We start from the raw sequence: 15,093 nt of genomic DNA on the forward strand, positions 1-15,093 counted from the left end.
CTTCACTGAATGTATTCTTGCACTAAACAGTGGATTAGACTTGATAGCCTAGATGGCATCTTCCAACTTTAGGATTCACTTAATGTTGGATGGACAAGTTGGCCAGAGCCACCTGGGCTTACTGCTAAGGTAATGGGAATAGGTACATATGTCTTACTTTTGGAAAACTGGGTAACGTGGATTAGAATAGATTTTACAAGGATCAAATGACAGTAGTTCTGATCCCTCAGAACTTCCCAAGGTTGACTCAGCCTTCCATCCTTCCAAGGTGGGTAAAATGAGGACCCAGATTATTGGGGGCAATATGCTGACTCTGTAAACCACTTAGAGAGGGCTGTAAAAGCACTATGAAGCAGTATATAAGTCTAAGTGCTAGTGCTATTGCTCTTCCATTAGGAAATAAAGAGCTGACCTTAGTCTAATCTTCAGGAATATGAGGAGTTCCCTCCCTGCTCAAGAGCAAGGTTGTCTCAGTTATGTCACTAGCATAATTACTACTACTCAAGGGAAGTACAGTTTGCTACACACTGATATTTTAACAGGGTGATGACATGACAAGCATTCGTTGATTGCAGCATTAGTTGGAGAAGAAGACAGAGAATGTAAGTGTAAAAAAGAAGTATTTAGGTTTTCTGAAGCTCTATCCACCCCAATTTTAACACCAGTACTCAAATGTTACATCAGTTTTAATGCCAGTACTCAAATGTTATATCAATTGTCTTTAATGAATGTCAGGAGGACTTGGAGTGACCTATTTTAGGACTCACTCTCTTTTTAAAAAAAGGAAAAAGTGGAGGGAAGGAGGTTGAAAATCAGAAAGAAATCCAACACAAATAAGCAATGATCTTCATGGTTTCAAATACATTTAAAGTTTGCACTGAAAGTTGAAAGAAAATGATATGCCAACCTCTCCAGAAAAGAACCATGATTTAAACATCCTTGCTGAAACCATATGATTTTTCTTTCACAGCCAGCTTTTTGTGTATACAGTATGTGAGTAATATGAACAATGCAGTTAATTTACTAAAGCATATCAGTGGTGGGTTTCAAAAAATTTTACTACCGGTTCTGTGGGTGTGGCTTGGAAGGCGTGGCATGGTTTGGTGGACATGGCTTGGTGGGTGTGGCAGGGGAAGGATACTGCAAAATCTCCATTTACTCCCAATCAGCTGGGACTTGGGAGGCAGAGAATAGATAGAGGTGGGGCCAGTCAGATTTTTTTCTACCTGTTCTCCGAACTACTCAAAATTTCTACCACTGGTTCTCCAGAACTGGTCAGAACCTGCTGAAACCCACCTCTGAAGCATATGTGCTTGAATGGCACATATATCCATTACTGTACTTTGCAATTGATGCAGTGTGCTGGGGGTTTTTTATGTATTGCTCACCAAATTATCAATCTGCCAGGATCTTCCACTAGTGTAAGTATAAATATTTCCAAATTATTGTCTCCATTATTTGTATGAAAGCTAAGGCATTAAAGTAGACTTATAAACAACTGTGACAGAGGCTTCATATACCACCTTCAGAAATATTAAACTGAACTGTCTCTTACAAGGCAGATTGTTTCCTAAAATCCCCACCCACTCTAAATCAAGGGAGAAATTCTTCTCGTCTGGGTTTATGATATAAAAGCAATCGCTGAATGTAAAATTACTGACTATCATAAACCTTTCCACATTTCGATAGTCCCAGTTCAGAATACTGTCAAGTTATACCCCCAAAGGGTCAAGTCTGTATAGAAAAACTAATTGCGTTTTGCATAGATGTGCAACTTATGTTTTGCTGCGAGGATGGAAATCCCTGAACTGCACTTATATGAGATCCTCAAGCAAGTCTCTATCTGTTTTCCCAAAGCCTTGCACCCTCGCCACTGCTGGTCATTCCTAATTCATTTTTGTATTGCCCTGCTCTTCCAGAAAGAAAAGGTGGGCTGCAAACTTAATCAGCAAAAGCTGAGGCTGCTGGCACTTCTCCAGGAATGAGGATAGAATCCACTCTATTCCAACCATACATTTCCATTTTAAGGGGAGAAAGAGAGGACACAGGTATAAAATTTGTTTATCCTACACTTACCCTATAGAAGTATTGCTATTAGTTCATCTAGCATTTTCCCCCATGGATCAGTGGTGGGTTGCCCCCGGTTCAGACCGGTTCTATAGAACTGGTAGTAAAACCGGCAGGAGGCTCCACCCACAGACCCTGATGTCATCAGAAGCTATCTGCAAGGTGCATGTGTGAGCAAAGCGAGCGCGAAAGCGCGATCCCGTTGCGAACCAGTAGTAAAGGTAAGTAGAACCCACCCCTGCCATAGATATATACCAGATCAATTTCTACCAATCAGAAGAGCAATGTTCTTTTTCCCCCAGAGAGACCCAGAACTGAAAGATGCCCCTCACGATCTCCTACTCAGAGACAAGGATGATATCCATCCAAATATGAGTTTCCTTCCATTGTGTCAGAGAGAAGAGATTGGGCTGAATCTTATACCAGATTCCAATCCCCATTCTTTCTTCGCTCTAATTGTCATTCTTTATGGTCTCTTTTCTTCTCATTAGCTATACTCAATAAGTCAAAGTCAAAAGGTACAAAAGGCAGAGAATAGAGAGTGAAGATATATTCAGAAGAAGAATGTGGAACTATTTAGTCTCATTAAAGGTAGGCTCTAGGGGACAGTGCTCATCTCCATTCAAAACTGAAGAGCCAGCACTGTCCGAAGACGTCTCCGTGGTCATGTGGCCGACATGACTCAATGCCAAAGGCGCATGGAACGCTGTTACCTTCCCCCCAAAGGTGGTCCCTATTTTTCTACTTGCATTTTTTACATGTTTTTGAACTGCTAGGTTGGCAGAAGCTGGGACAAGTAACGGGAGCTCACCCTTAAGTGGCACTAGGGATTCGAACCGCTGAACTGCCGATGTTTTGATCGACAAACTCAGCATCTTACCCACTAAGCCACTGTGTCCCTTAGTCTCATTACAGTTTGCAAATTAATGAGCCAATTGGTTACCACTACAGCCTGATCTTGTGACATCTACATGATTTGAGCTACCTTCATACCGAGTACTAAATGAGTGAATTGCTAAGCTTCACCACACATCTTATGTTGAAATTACAGCAGCATTGTCTCTATTATGTCCTAGGATTTATAATAACAGCTTGAATTAGATTTTGGTTTGGATTGGATTCATCTTTCTGAATAGAAGCCTTTCAATTCTACTTCTGCCTACTTTTGGCTGGAGACACTATGGTGCAATACTCCCAATTTGCTACAGTTTAAGGCTGCAACAACATACATTTCAGTGCTCCCACATCTCTATATTAGTGGATTGTGCACTGCACACTTTGTGCATATTTATTATTTATTTAGCATATGGGATATCATACATAGATTATCAATATATATTAACATGTCATCTAGATTAATAAAACACAATACAATATAAATGTTAAAAAGATCTGTGTTCAAATGCCAATGTCTAGACCAGGGGTATCAAACTTATGTGCTGGCCACGGCCACGGCCAGTTTAGCAAAGGGGGGAAAAGCTGCAATACATCATGTGATGACAACATGTCATCGTGAGTTTGACACCCCTGGTCTAGACCATCTCACAATTGAAGTGCAGTATTATTTATATTTTTTAAAAAAATCAGATACTGGACTGGTATATGCTCTTAGTTTACAGACAGTCACGATGTGATCTACAATTTGACATGGGACTTTGCAGTCATAAACATTGTGCCTAAACATAAGCATACTGGGATTTTTTAAAATTAGATATAGTTAATACAGTAGATAACTTTTATTTAACAAAGTCCAGGCACTAACGATCCCTCCAGAGGAAGACAATGATACAGGTTGCATATTAAGAACAAAATCATGGAAATTTTGTAGATAGATAGATAGATAGATAGATAGATAGATAGATAGATAGAGGGGTGAAATGCTCCCGGTTTGGACCGGCTCGCCCGATCCGGTAGCGATGGTGGCGGGTGGTTCGGAGAACCGGTAGCAAAAATCCCTCCCCACCCCCATGCCCAGCTGAGCCACGCAATCATCAGAGGCTTTTTATTTTATTTTTAAAAGCATTTTTTCTACAACCTCTTCAGCCAAAAAAATGCTTTTAAAAGTAAAAACAAAGCCTCTGCCAATCATGCAAGTCAGCTGAGATCATCAGAGGCTTTAAAAAAAAAGAAAAGCCTCTGCCGATCAGGCAAGTCAGCTGGCTTTTAAAAGCATTTTTTTACAAATTTTTTTTAAACTTAAAAATGGTTTTAAAAGTTTAAAAAAAAAGTTGGCCACACCCACTCAGTCATATTACCCCACCACCAAGCCACACCCACAGAACCGGTAGTAACAAATTTTACATTTCACCACTGGATGGATGGATGGATGGATGGATGGATGGATGGATGGATAGATAGATAGATAGATAGATAGATAGATAGATAGATAGATAGAGATATATGCAAAAAATTAAAATCTCGGGTGTTTTATATATAGAGAGAGATATATATTGATATATATTGATATATATTGATATATAAAAACATCATTAACAGAGGCAGGTTTAAAAATGAAACCACACAGCAAGGATTCCTAAAAATAGAAGAAGTACCTGGCAACTCTTTGAGAACACTTATTTTATTTATTATTACAATTGCATTGCCCATTAAGGAATCAAAATAAGTTTACTTATGGGTGCTCTAAGCCATTCTTTTCAAAGAGTTAAATAACATTCGCAATAAACCCATGAGTAGAGCAGCAACCAGCATATGGAATGAAGCATGTTATATTTAGACAACTGAACTTGTCTTGTGTTTAAATTTTACAGTAATTAATAAGGCCATGGTTTGATAAATGTTATCTTGTCAGAGCAAACAATATGTGATATGTCTAGTACCCCCATGTATCATTCCTTGTTGTCCAAGATGAACATTAATATGATTCTGTTGTCAAAGCCATTTACAAAAAATGTCACAAGCATTCTAGAATGGTACATTGGAAAAATCTGCTCTGACTCATTATTGGGTTGCAAATATGCCATCATATTTTGATAAGGTCTATAATGTAAAGAGAATGCCATCTTCTGATTAATTAATCTAGGTTTATAAATAGAAACATAAAAGGGTCTCACCAGGGTTCATGCTGGCAGTAAATGTGGGGTTTTGCTTCTAGGGATCCATAACCAGATGAATATTACTGACATGAAGATAAGCTAATGATCATTACTCCTTAGGAAAAAAAATACAGTTAACTTTGGAAAATATATGAGGTGATCTGGACTTTCTCTTTTTGCCATACAAAGTCTTCATACACAACAGTGCAATGCTATACACGTTGGTTGAGTCTTCTTTGTAGCTTTTCCTGAAATAACTATACTGTGTGATTATAGATCATTTTGTGGTAATGTGGTAATTCTAGCAAGCGCTGTAGAAGAAAAGCAGTAAAATCCATGCTGTTATGAGTCAGTGGGTTCTTTTGGTTGAGAAAAGAAAGAAAGAAAGAAATGCTGTTGTGAACATGTTGGGCATTTTCATCGCACAAAGGGGGGGGAAATGCTAAGATTTACAACCACTTTGTATTTTTTTCCAAGAATAAATTCCCATTTATTCCCCTGTCCTAAAATGAACCAGCATAATTTTGTGTCTAAATAGTTTATTTAAAATCTAAGTTTAAATATGCCAGGATAAAACCTGTTCTGTAAAGTAAAGGTTTAAAAATAAGAGGAGATTTTCTATGCTTTGTACGGCTCAGATTTTAATGGAAAGCCTAGCAACCCTTCTATTATATATGTAAATCCAGCTACAGCTTTAAGACAAGTTTTGCCATGACACATTATCTTCTTCATCTATAGCAAGGTCAGTTATTTCTCTAAATACTTTTTGAATATGAACCACTGAATTTTTGTATAGACACTTTGATTATATTCAATTGAGATGCTTATTATATCACATTTTACAAAACACTCAATAATTTCTAAAGTTTAAGCCACCTGTTCCCTAAATTATAATGGTAATACAAGAAGGAAGATTTTCTCCCATTTCTTTTCCTTCTAAGAATCATAAATCTGCATTAGAAAGCAGTTCTTTGTTTAAAATGTAACTAATCTAAAATCAAACATTTTTGGTTCATCAGAAATTGCAGAAGGCACAGTGCACCAACCCAAATTAACATTCTTCTGTGCTCTTAAACTCTTCTGTTTTCAGTAAATTTGTCCTTTCAATCTCAGAAAACTGTACAGAAGTGTAATGATTCTGAACTAATGATGCCACTAATAAACACATATGTACAATGGATGTGAAACCTAGCTACAGTTGCTAATTCAGCATTTTGAATTTTATTGAGAAATAGACCCAGGAATTTCAAAAATAAATCAGAGGAGCTACTGTAACAACAATCATGTATTCTCTATAACTAGCTCTGATGAATAAGCTGGCCAGAGAGTTCAGAATACATTTCGTAATCAGCGCAGCTAGTATATTAACTTTGGTTCTGCAGCTGTTCTCCTTGAAACTATTCAACTTCAAGGCTAAATTTAGGAGTATAGCTACACTGTGAGCCAATCCACAAGACTACAGTAATACCATCTAATATTTTTTTTTAAATCCTTGTATTTTTTAGATTTTGTTTTAGTTTATTCACCTTCATCTTGTCCACTGGCTTCACATAAATCCAGAATTTGATCATCTAGCACCAGTTTCCATGAGAACAAATGGTAATCTGTGGCACCTTACCGGTACCAAACCCTCAAATTCCTGACATACTGTCCCAGTGGTGTCTTGTCTCACCTGCCTCCTTGGAATGTGCTCCCTTCCTTCCTAGGAAACTATCTCTCTTCTCTGTAGTCCATCACACGATCTTCGCCTTTGTAGAATAATCCATCACAGACCTCTACCTAATGAACACCTCAATTTATACATCATGATGAACTATTGCATATGAGTTCAGGAAGAACATCAGACAATATAATTGCCTCTTCCAAATGACAGCCTGGGTTGCCAAAGAAGCCCTTCCAATGAGGAACAGAGGAAAACCTTCTCTGAGTATATTCAAGGGCAAATCCGTCATTACATCTAATATTTAATGCTAGACCCCAACCAGCAAGCCAAAGCTATTCAAATTTACTTCTTGAATCCTCAAGACAGCAAATAATTGAGAAAGGGTATTTTGCACAATAATGGAACATGTAGTTATTGAATTATTGGAAAGGGAAGGAAAGAGGGAGGGAGGGGGGGAGGGGGAGGAAGGGACTGATTTCTGATGATCCTTGCCAATATCTTACAAAGAAGCTCAATGTGAAAGCTGGCAGAAACTCACAAATCATTCTACCTCACATTGCTTTTTTGCCTTTTGCTCATTCTGTTTTGCTATTTAGGTAAGGAAATATCTCTGAAACAATGACCCAAAGCAGCACAGGTTGCCTAGTAAATGAATAAAAAGAAAATGGTATAACCCAAGAGAAACCACAAGCTAATGAACACGAATAAGAGTCCAATTTTACTTCCAGCTGTAGTCATTCTTCCAAAAACAAATGTAGCCAGTCTAGAACAGTGTCTTTAAAACCTATTCTGGTTAGATTGAAATGGAACATAGCAGGAAGACTGACTAGGTGACTTGTATACCTTAATTCAGATGTTAACTGTTCATGGGAAATGTCAAGGCTCTATGATTTTTTGCATTTGGACTAGACAGCCTTTCAAATAGAAGTCACCTTCAACAGAACATTATTCTCCATAAATTTAACACATGTGGCCATGCCACCTATAGATAAATAGCAATGGGGTTTTGGGATTCTGTTTTATAAAAGTTTCCTTCAGAGCAGCTCAGAAGAGAAAATGCGAAGTCAGACTATAATTAGTAAAGCAATCTGGCAAAAAAAAACAGACATGGCCAAAGCTGTATGGAATTTGTTGGATTAGCCCAGCTATTGGGCTTTGATTTATGCCTATTTGTGGGAATGACTTTGGGAGACAGGAGGAAAAGCCACAGCCTAGACAACCATCGTGCAAAAAGTAACTTTTTGCCACAGAAGGAAAAGTGGTGTTAGAAACATCTCAGAATTAGCTTTCCAACTTTCTCAAAAATAAAAGGAGGGAAGAAGTCCTTTCAGACCTACAAAGATTCAGTTACTGTAACCTTAAAATAAAGATGGTGTTAATACTCATGATTCGTGCTTCTTATCTCAAAGGGCTGACAGTGCCTTTTCATTAGTATTAGGCCATCCAATAATGGTTTATATAATAAATCATGATTAAATAATAGCTTAGAACAATATATGGATCCAATTAATGACAAATTTCCCAGATAAGGATCAAAAGCAAGTGCCAAAGGTGATGTCAGCTCCCTCAGATAAACCAGAGAGGAAACACAGCTAGATAAGCTAACTCTACTTTATTGTAAGGCTACATTAAAAAGAGTCTTGCAAATCTAAAGATACAAACCTCCCGCCATCACTTTTAACTTATCTGAACTGTTAGGATGGGTCCATCCTAAGTTTCTTTCTCTGAACTTCTGCCTCTCTTGTCTGATTGTTCCTTAGGCAGCATCACATTCCCCAAGATCCTCCCCACGTTCCAATAGAGGTGACTACTCTTATGTCAACTTCTTCAAGTCCTTAGACCAGGGGTGTCAAACTCTATTTCATTGAGGGCCACATCAGAATTGTGTTTGACCTCTGGGGGGGGGCTGAATTGGGCTTGGCCAGGGTGGGTGTGGCCAGCTCAACTTCACTGTCAGGGATGCCTGTGGTGGCTCGAGTGCTCTGCCAGCGAAAACAGAGCTTGGGAGGGCTGCACGCGGCCCTCCCGAGCTCCATTTTCACTGGCAGAGGGTTGCAGGAGGCCATCGCGGCCAAAAACAGAACTCGAGAGGGCTGCATTTCTGCAAAATGGAGCTCGGGCAGAACTCGACCTCCATCTTTGCTGGCAGAGGCACTGTGGGCTGGTTCTTCGCTGTCCCCCCCCCAAAAAAAACACACAGGCCAGATCAAAGCACCCTGTGGGCCGAATCTGGCCTGTGAGCCTTGAGTTTGACACCTCTGTCTTAGACTTTTCCTCAAAGCTGAGTTGAGCTGCTATCCAGCAGTCCTTTTGCTGGCAGAAAACCATTTGCTATTCCAACAGTAAAACTGCTACAGCTCATTGCCTGCTTAAAAGAAAAACATTACCATTACACTAGAACGGCTAAGGATGACTTTAAATTGCCTCAGGTATGGATTGGGGAAAAGATTAAGCAATGTCATGAGGATACAGAAGACAAAATGAGGTTGTTGGGGCACATTCATGCCATGGTTAGATGCAACTTAGATAAGTCCCTTTCTTGGCTCTTTTATTCTGTAGTTGCTGGCTCCTTCCTAGCAATTCAGGTCTTCAGTGTGAGGATTCCAGTAGGAGATATGGCCAGATGTTGCCATTTACTGAAAAATGTGAAAATCACCCCTCAAAGTCACGGAACAACATCCTTTGCCTGAGCATATGGAGACTGTAGGATCTAAAATAGAAGTCTTAATTTAAATCAGGATAGTTTAGAAACAATAAACAGGGTAAATATGGAAACAATTAAAATCTTAAAAGTTACACAAGGAGACAGACCATACAGCATATATCTCTACACCATCAGTGCAATTAAACTTAAATAATTTCTCTAGAGGCGTTAGTGGGTGAAGCATAACTATGAGACCAATCTCAGTTTCAGTACAGTTTTTGATCTACCTTTCTCAAAATGTTTTATTTATGATATGTACACTAATTGTATTTTTATTCAGTCTTATATTATATCCTGAATAATGTATACCTTATTTTGTACTTATTAGAATGTTTTTGTATTTCTTGATATACAGTACTTACATTCTGTAAATTTTACCTTATCAATAAAAAAGCTACAGTAAGCAAATACTTCCGTTTTCCTTGAGCTAGACAGAATAGTAACTACATCTTGAGAGAGCTTTTCTAAGCTTTTTAAAAATGTGTTCATTTAGTATTTTATTTATATTTACATACACACAAACACTGTTTAACATAACTTGATCGCATGATTAAGAACATCTGGACTACTTTTGTCTCCTTAAAATAAACATGATTTTGCTACCAGTATCTGTTAACAGAAAAATAAAATAATTAACTAGAATTGATAAAGAGAAGCTGGCATTTATAAGTTAGAAAGAAGAGTAAATAAATGTAAAATGGCTTGTTGAGTTGAACAGTAGCATCCTGAAAAGCAGATTTGGACAATGTCATCATTCTCCATCAATACAAACTACATGTTTCCAATTTTTTTATATGACTCTACTTGCAAAATCAAATGTTAAATTGACTGATATGATTATTTTAAAAAAATGGGTCCAAGGATTTCTTTGACTGGACACAGATGCAAAAGAAGAATCAAAATGTCAATTTCTTTTAATGGGAAAAGGGATCTATAGAGATATTCTAGGCCTCTTAGAAGAAGAGAAAAGAAGTCAGAATCTGGGATCTGCCCTTTTTTCCAGGGTTGTAGCTCAGAGATTGCTAATGGTCCCTTCATGGGTGCTGAAGGCTCTGCAAGTGCCCAAGGATGCTACTTTATGCTAACTTGGAATCCCAAAAATAAAGTTGAGATGAGGTTATTTTCCCATCAGCTTTTTGGTCCATAATATAAACACGTTAAACATTGTCCATTCCACTATAGAAGGAAACCTGAAGCTACATTTTCTTTTATATTCCTTGATAAAGGGATAAAACTGAAAGATCACATCTGATATTGTTTTTGTATTATTACCATTCACAATCATAATAATTTGCTTAACTTCCCAAATTAATAATTTAGTTTGATTCTGAACAAGATAAAAACCTGAGTTGATGAAATATAGTACCTCTTTCTTTCTTTCTTTCTTTCTTTCTTTCTTTCTTTCTTTCTTTCTTTCTTTCTTTCCTTCCTTCCTTCCTTCCTTCTTTCCTTTCTTTCCTTCTTTCTTTCTTTTTCTTTCTCTCTCCCTCTCTCTATATATATATCACACATACACACCAATTGTTGTTTTAACTTAGGAGCCTGAGTGGCTCAGCAGACTAATGCTACTGTTAAAGGTAGTATTTAGCTTCCAGCTGCCTGCAATTACTGCAAGTTCAATTCTCACCAAGCTCAAGGTTGACTCAGCCTTTCATCCTTTCTAAGGTAGGTAAAATGAGGACCCGGTTAGTGGGGGCAATAAACTGACTTTGTATAAAATATACAAAAGTATGAAGGTTATTGCTTAACGCCTTATAAGCCGCCCTGAGCCTCCGGAGAAGGGCGACATATAAATCATTTTTTAAAAAAAAAAACTTAACTAAGAAAGTTTTCACAAAATAAGGCAGTTATTTATGTTCTACAACTCAAGTCTCTTTGCATGTGTCCTTTCACATCTGCTTCTCCACTGATGTCTGTTTCTTGGCCTCAGGCATAACTAGGAACACTGTCTTCCTTTTTCCAGCATCACCAGGTCTTCCATGAAGGGAGAATTTTGACAGAGTGAAAAGGAATCCACCCCTATATATTTCCTTAGTAGTTGCATGTAATCATTATAAACTTTGCCTTTGCTTCAGATGTTGCTTTTAAAGAAAAACACTAAAGAATGTTTTAAAGAAAGCCAGATTGCTTGAACAGTTTTCTTTCAATCAGTGACCTTGAGAAGTTTGTTCCATGCCCTGAATCCTGGGGTAGCAAGGCCTAAATCATTCTTACAAATATTCACCATGGAACATTGAGCTGCAGTGTTAATCCAAGAATTCAAGACTACATAAAAAGGTATATTCAATCAGTCACTAAGGTGATTGCCTGGGGTATACATGAAATTTGATGAGCTTCCAAAGTTCTGGGAGGGTGTCTGGGAAGGTTGGTATGATAATGTCTTATGTACCTCTAAAGAATTTTTCCCCTATTTTGCAGGTGGAGCACCAAGACTATGAGATAAAAGCCATGTAGACAATTGCAAGGTGGCTCCAGTGTTCTTTAACTGCACTTACCCCTATGCATCCAGAAACAGACCTGTCAAATTCTCACCTGTAGCATCATTACACAAGTTGCCTTCTTCTCTTAACCCATCCCACCTTGCTGACTAAGGCTGCTTACCAACTCAGGTTTTTTAGTACCGGCAAATAAACAGTGACCTCACTTTTAGAGAGGTTACATTTATTTATTATGAATGAGAATCCAGAGGATGGGTTATTTAATTTGTTAGATTCTAATCATTATTAAACTTCTCACTTTTTCATATGATGCTAACTGGCTCCAATGAGCTGTTTCTAACCCACTGCTGTTACAAAGTGATGCATCATGCTGAGGAAACGCCATTGAATGCAGACATATACGTATATACATCAGTAATGGGTTCCATTTACCTTCACTACCAGTTCAGAACTGGGAGCACACATACACATGTCGCTTCTGTGCATGAGCAGAACCTGCCTACATCATGGGCAGGCACATACAAATGTAGAGATTATCATATACATAACATTTCCAAACTATCAAAATCTTATTACATGCAACAACGACTTTATGAATTTATAGCATAAGACACTGAAGCTATTGGAAAAATTATAAATTATAAAGAGAATTCCTTCATTCCTTTGGAATATCATTCTCCTTATAGTCTGGCAGGCCCCTACCATCCTAGTCTTCCAAAAAGCTTTTGATGACCATGCTTTCCCCACAAGCATTGGGGCAGTGTGTAGCTGGAGACTCTGAAAGTAGTTTGTTGGATATGAGAAATATATCATCTTTAGAGGTGCCTGGACTTTCTATTTTTGTTTTCACGTTTTTATTGTTTTTATGGTTTGTAAGATGCCCAGGGGAATGATACATAAGATGGGAAGCTATATAAATCTTTCAAATACATATATAAAATTCATCAAGCAGCAATCAGTAATTTGCTCACCAGGCAGGGAAAGAAAAATCCACAGTCAACATGAATATGTATCTCTAAGGTTTACACCAGAGAACTTTCTAAAGAAAATACAAACAAGATTTGAATTCCAAATTCAGAGCCCTTAGGGGCAATACACAAGTTAATATTATTATAGCAGCGACATAGGTATTTAAAATTAAACCTGTATCTGGGACAGAGAAAGAACCAAAAAGAACCTGGAGTAGCTTTCTTATGCTAAGGTTAAAAGATACAAAATTCGTAGCAAAGGAGCTGTAGGCTTTACATCTGCATATTAAAGAATTTCATATTCAAGTAGAAAAGATTATCCATGTCAAAGGTACATAAAAAATTATTTTATACCAAGTCTGAAGTTTATTTATTCATTCACCTTACATAATGCTGAATCCTGTGGGACTGCTGGTTGCTAACAATTTAGTTCAATAAAACATGCATAATCAATGCATGGTAAAACAGGTAAAAAAAAATTTAAAAATGAAGCATCCTTCATCAATTCAAATTAAACAATTGTCAAACTCCAGCAAAAATCTATCATCGGCATATATGGCATCCATAAATACTCTGCAGTAGAGCTTGAACCCTATCCAGCATCTTTTTGAATAAAATCAAGGCTGAGCAAGTTTGAGAGGGCAAATCATTGTGCCTCAGCCATCTCATATCATGAAGTGAAAAACAGCCAGCATGTTTCTCTGGCACAACAGTGTAGAGTGTGATCCAAGGATGTGGTCCTGCAGGGATCCATCTGTCAAGCCGCATAGGGGCTTTACAGGTCAAAAATCCATATTTTAAACTGCACATGGAAGTCAATGCAGAATCTGAAGCACCATTGTAATGTTTTGTTATTGCAAACAGCTAGTTAACAAAGTGGCTGTTGAGTTTTTCACAATTGGAACTTCTGCATAATCATCAGAGGCAACTCTTTGTAAATCCCAAAGGTGCTTTTTTCAAGAGGCAACTGGAGTTTCTGGTTTTTCTTTGAATTAGTGCACCGAATGAAGCTGTCTCAGTGGTGGGTTTCAATTTTTTTTACTACCGGTTCTTTGGGCGTGGTTCAGTGGGCATGGCAGGGGAAAGATACTGTAAAATCTCCATTCCCACCCCACTCCAGGAGAAGGATACTGCAAAATCCCCATTTCCTCCCCATCAGCTGGGACTTGGGAGGCAGAGAATAGATGGGGGCAGGGCCAGTCAGAATTTTTACTACTGGTTCTCCAAACTACTCAAAATCTCCACCATCGATTCTCCAGAACTGGTCAGAACCTGCTGAAACCCACCTCTGCTCTGTCTACTCAAACACCATCTACTCCAGGAAGACCCTTAATATAGTACTTCCCATCAAGCATCAGTACTGAAGCTGACAGAATTAATGCACAAACAGCTACTCCATATTACTTAGCTTGATTGCTTCATCCCATCTAGACCCCAATAGTTGCCAGGCAGGACAATATTTTCAAAATATAGCATTGTCAAGTATCATACCAAGGACATTGTATCCCAGACTGGTAAATTCCCTCCCCTAGTTAACATAATATCAGAGTTGGAAGGGACCTTGGAGGTCTTTTTGTCTAACCAGCTGCCCAAACAGGAAACTTTATAGCATTTCAGACAAATGGTTGTCCAATGTTCTTCTTAAAAACCTCTAGGATTGGAGCACTCACAACTTCTGGAGGCAACTTGTTCCACTGAGTTCCATATTTATTTAAATGAAAAATGTTTAGATTGGTCTTCATGAATGAAATTCATGTCTTATTCTGTATGCTTTCCAAATAGAAGTTTTGCTGTTCTCACTTTAGGGAAAATGCATGACTACCTTTTTTTAATGCCCCCACAAGAAATGCAAAGAGAAGATTTTAGCAAGCTGCATCCTCTGTCACTGACTCTATGAGTCTGACTCATCAAGAAGTCCAAATAGAAGATGATGCATTGACATTCTCCTGTCAAACTTAGGTTAAATAGCCTCAGGGTATGTCTATGAATCTGGAATGGGAAGGATTTTTGTCCTCGTAGAGCAAGTTTCCCCATGCTGAATAGTCCATTCTCTACACGTTAAAATTCCCTCTGCTTTAACATCAATAATGCATACTTACACCTCTGTACCTTTTTTTATAATCTGTTCTCTTGGCAGCATATGCAGTTTTGCAGAATTTATCATATTTTAGCCAGAAGAATTTAGGAGATTAGGAATAGA

The sequence above is a fragment of the Pantherophis guttatus genome, chromosome 2, assembly GCF_059756535.1.
Source record: "Pantherophis guttatus breed Tessera chromosome 2, ASM5975653v1, whole genome shotgun sequence".
Taxonomy (NCBI): Eukaryota; Metazoa; Chordata; class Lepidosauria; order Squamata; family Colubridae; genus Pantherophis; species Pantherophis guttatus.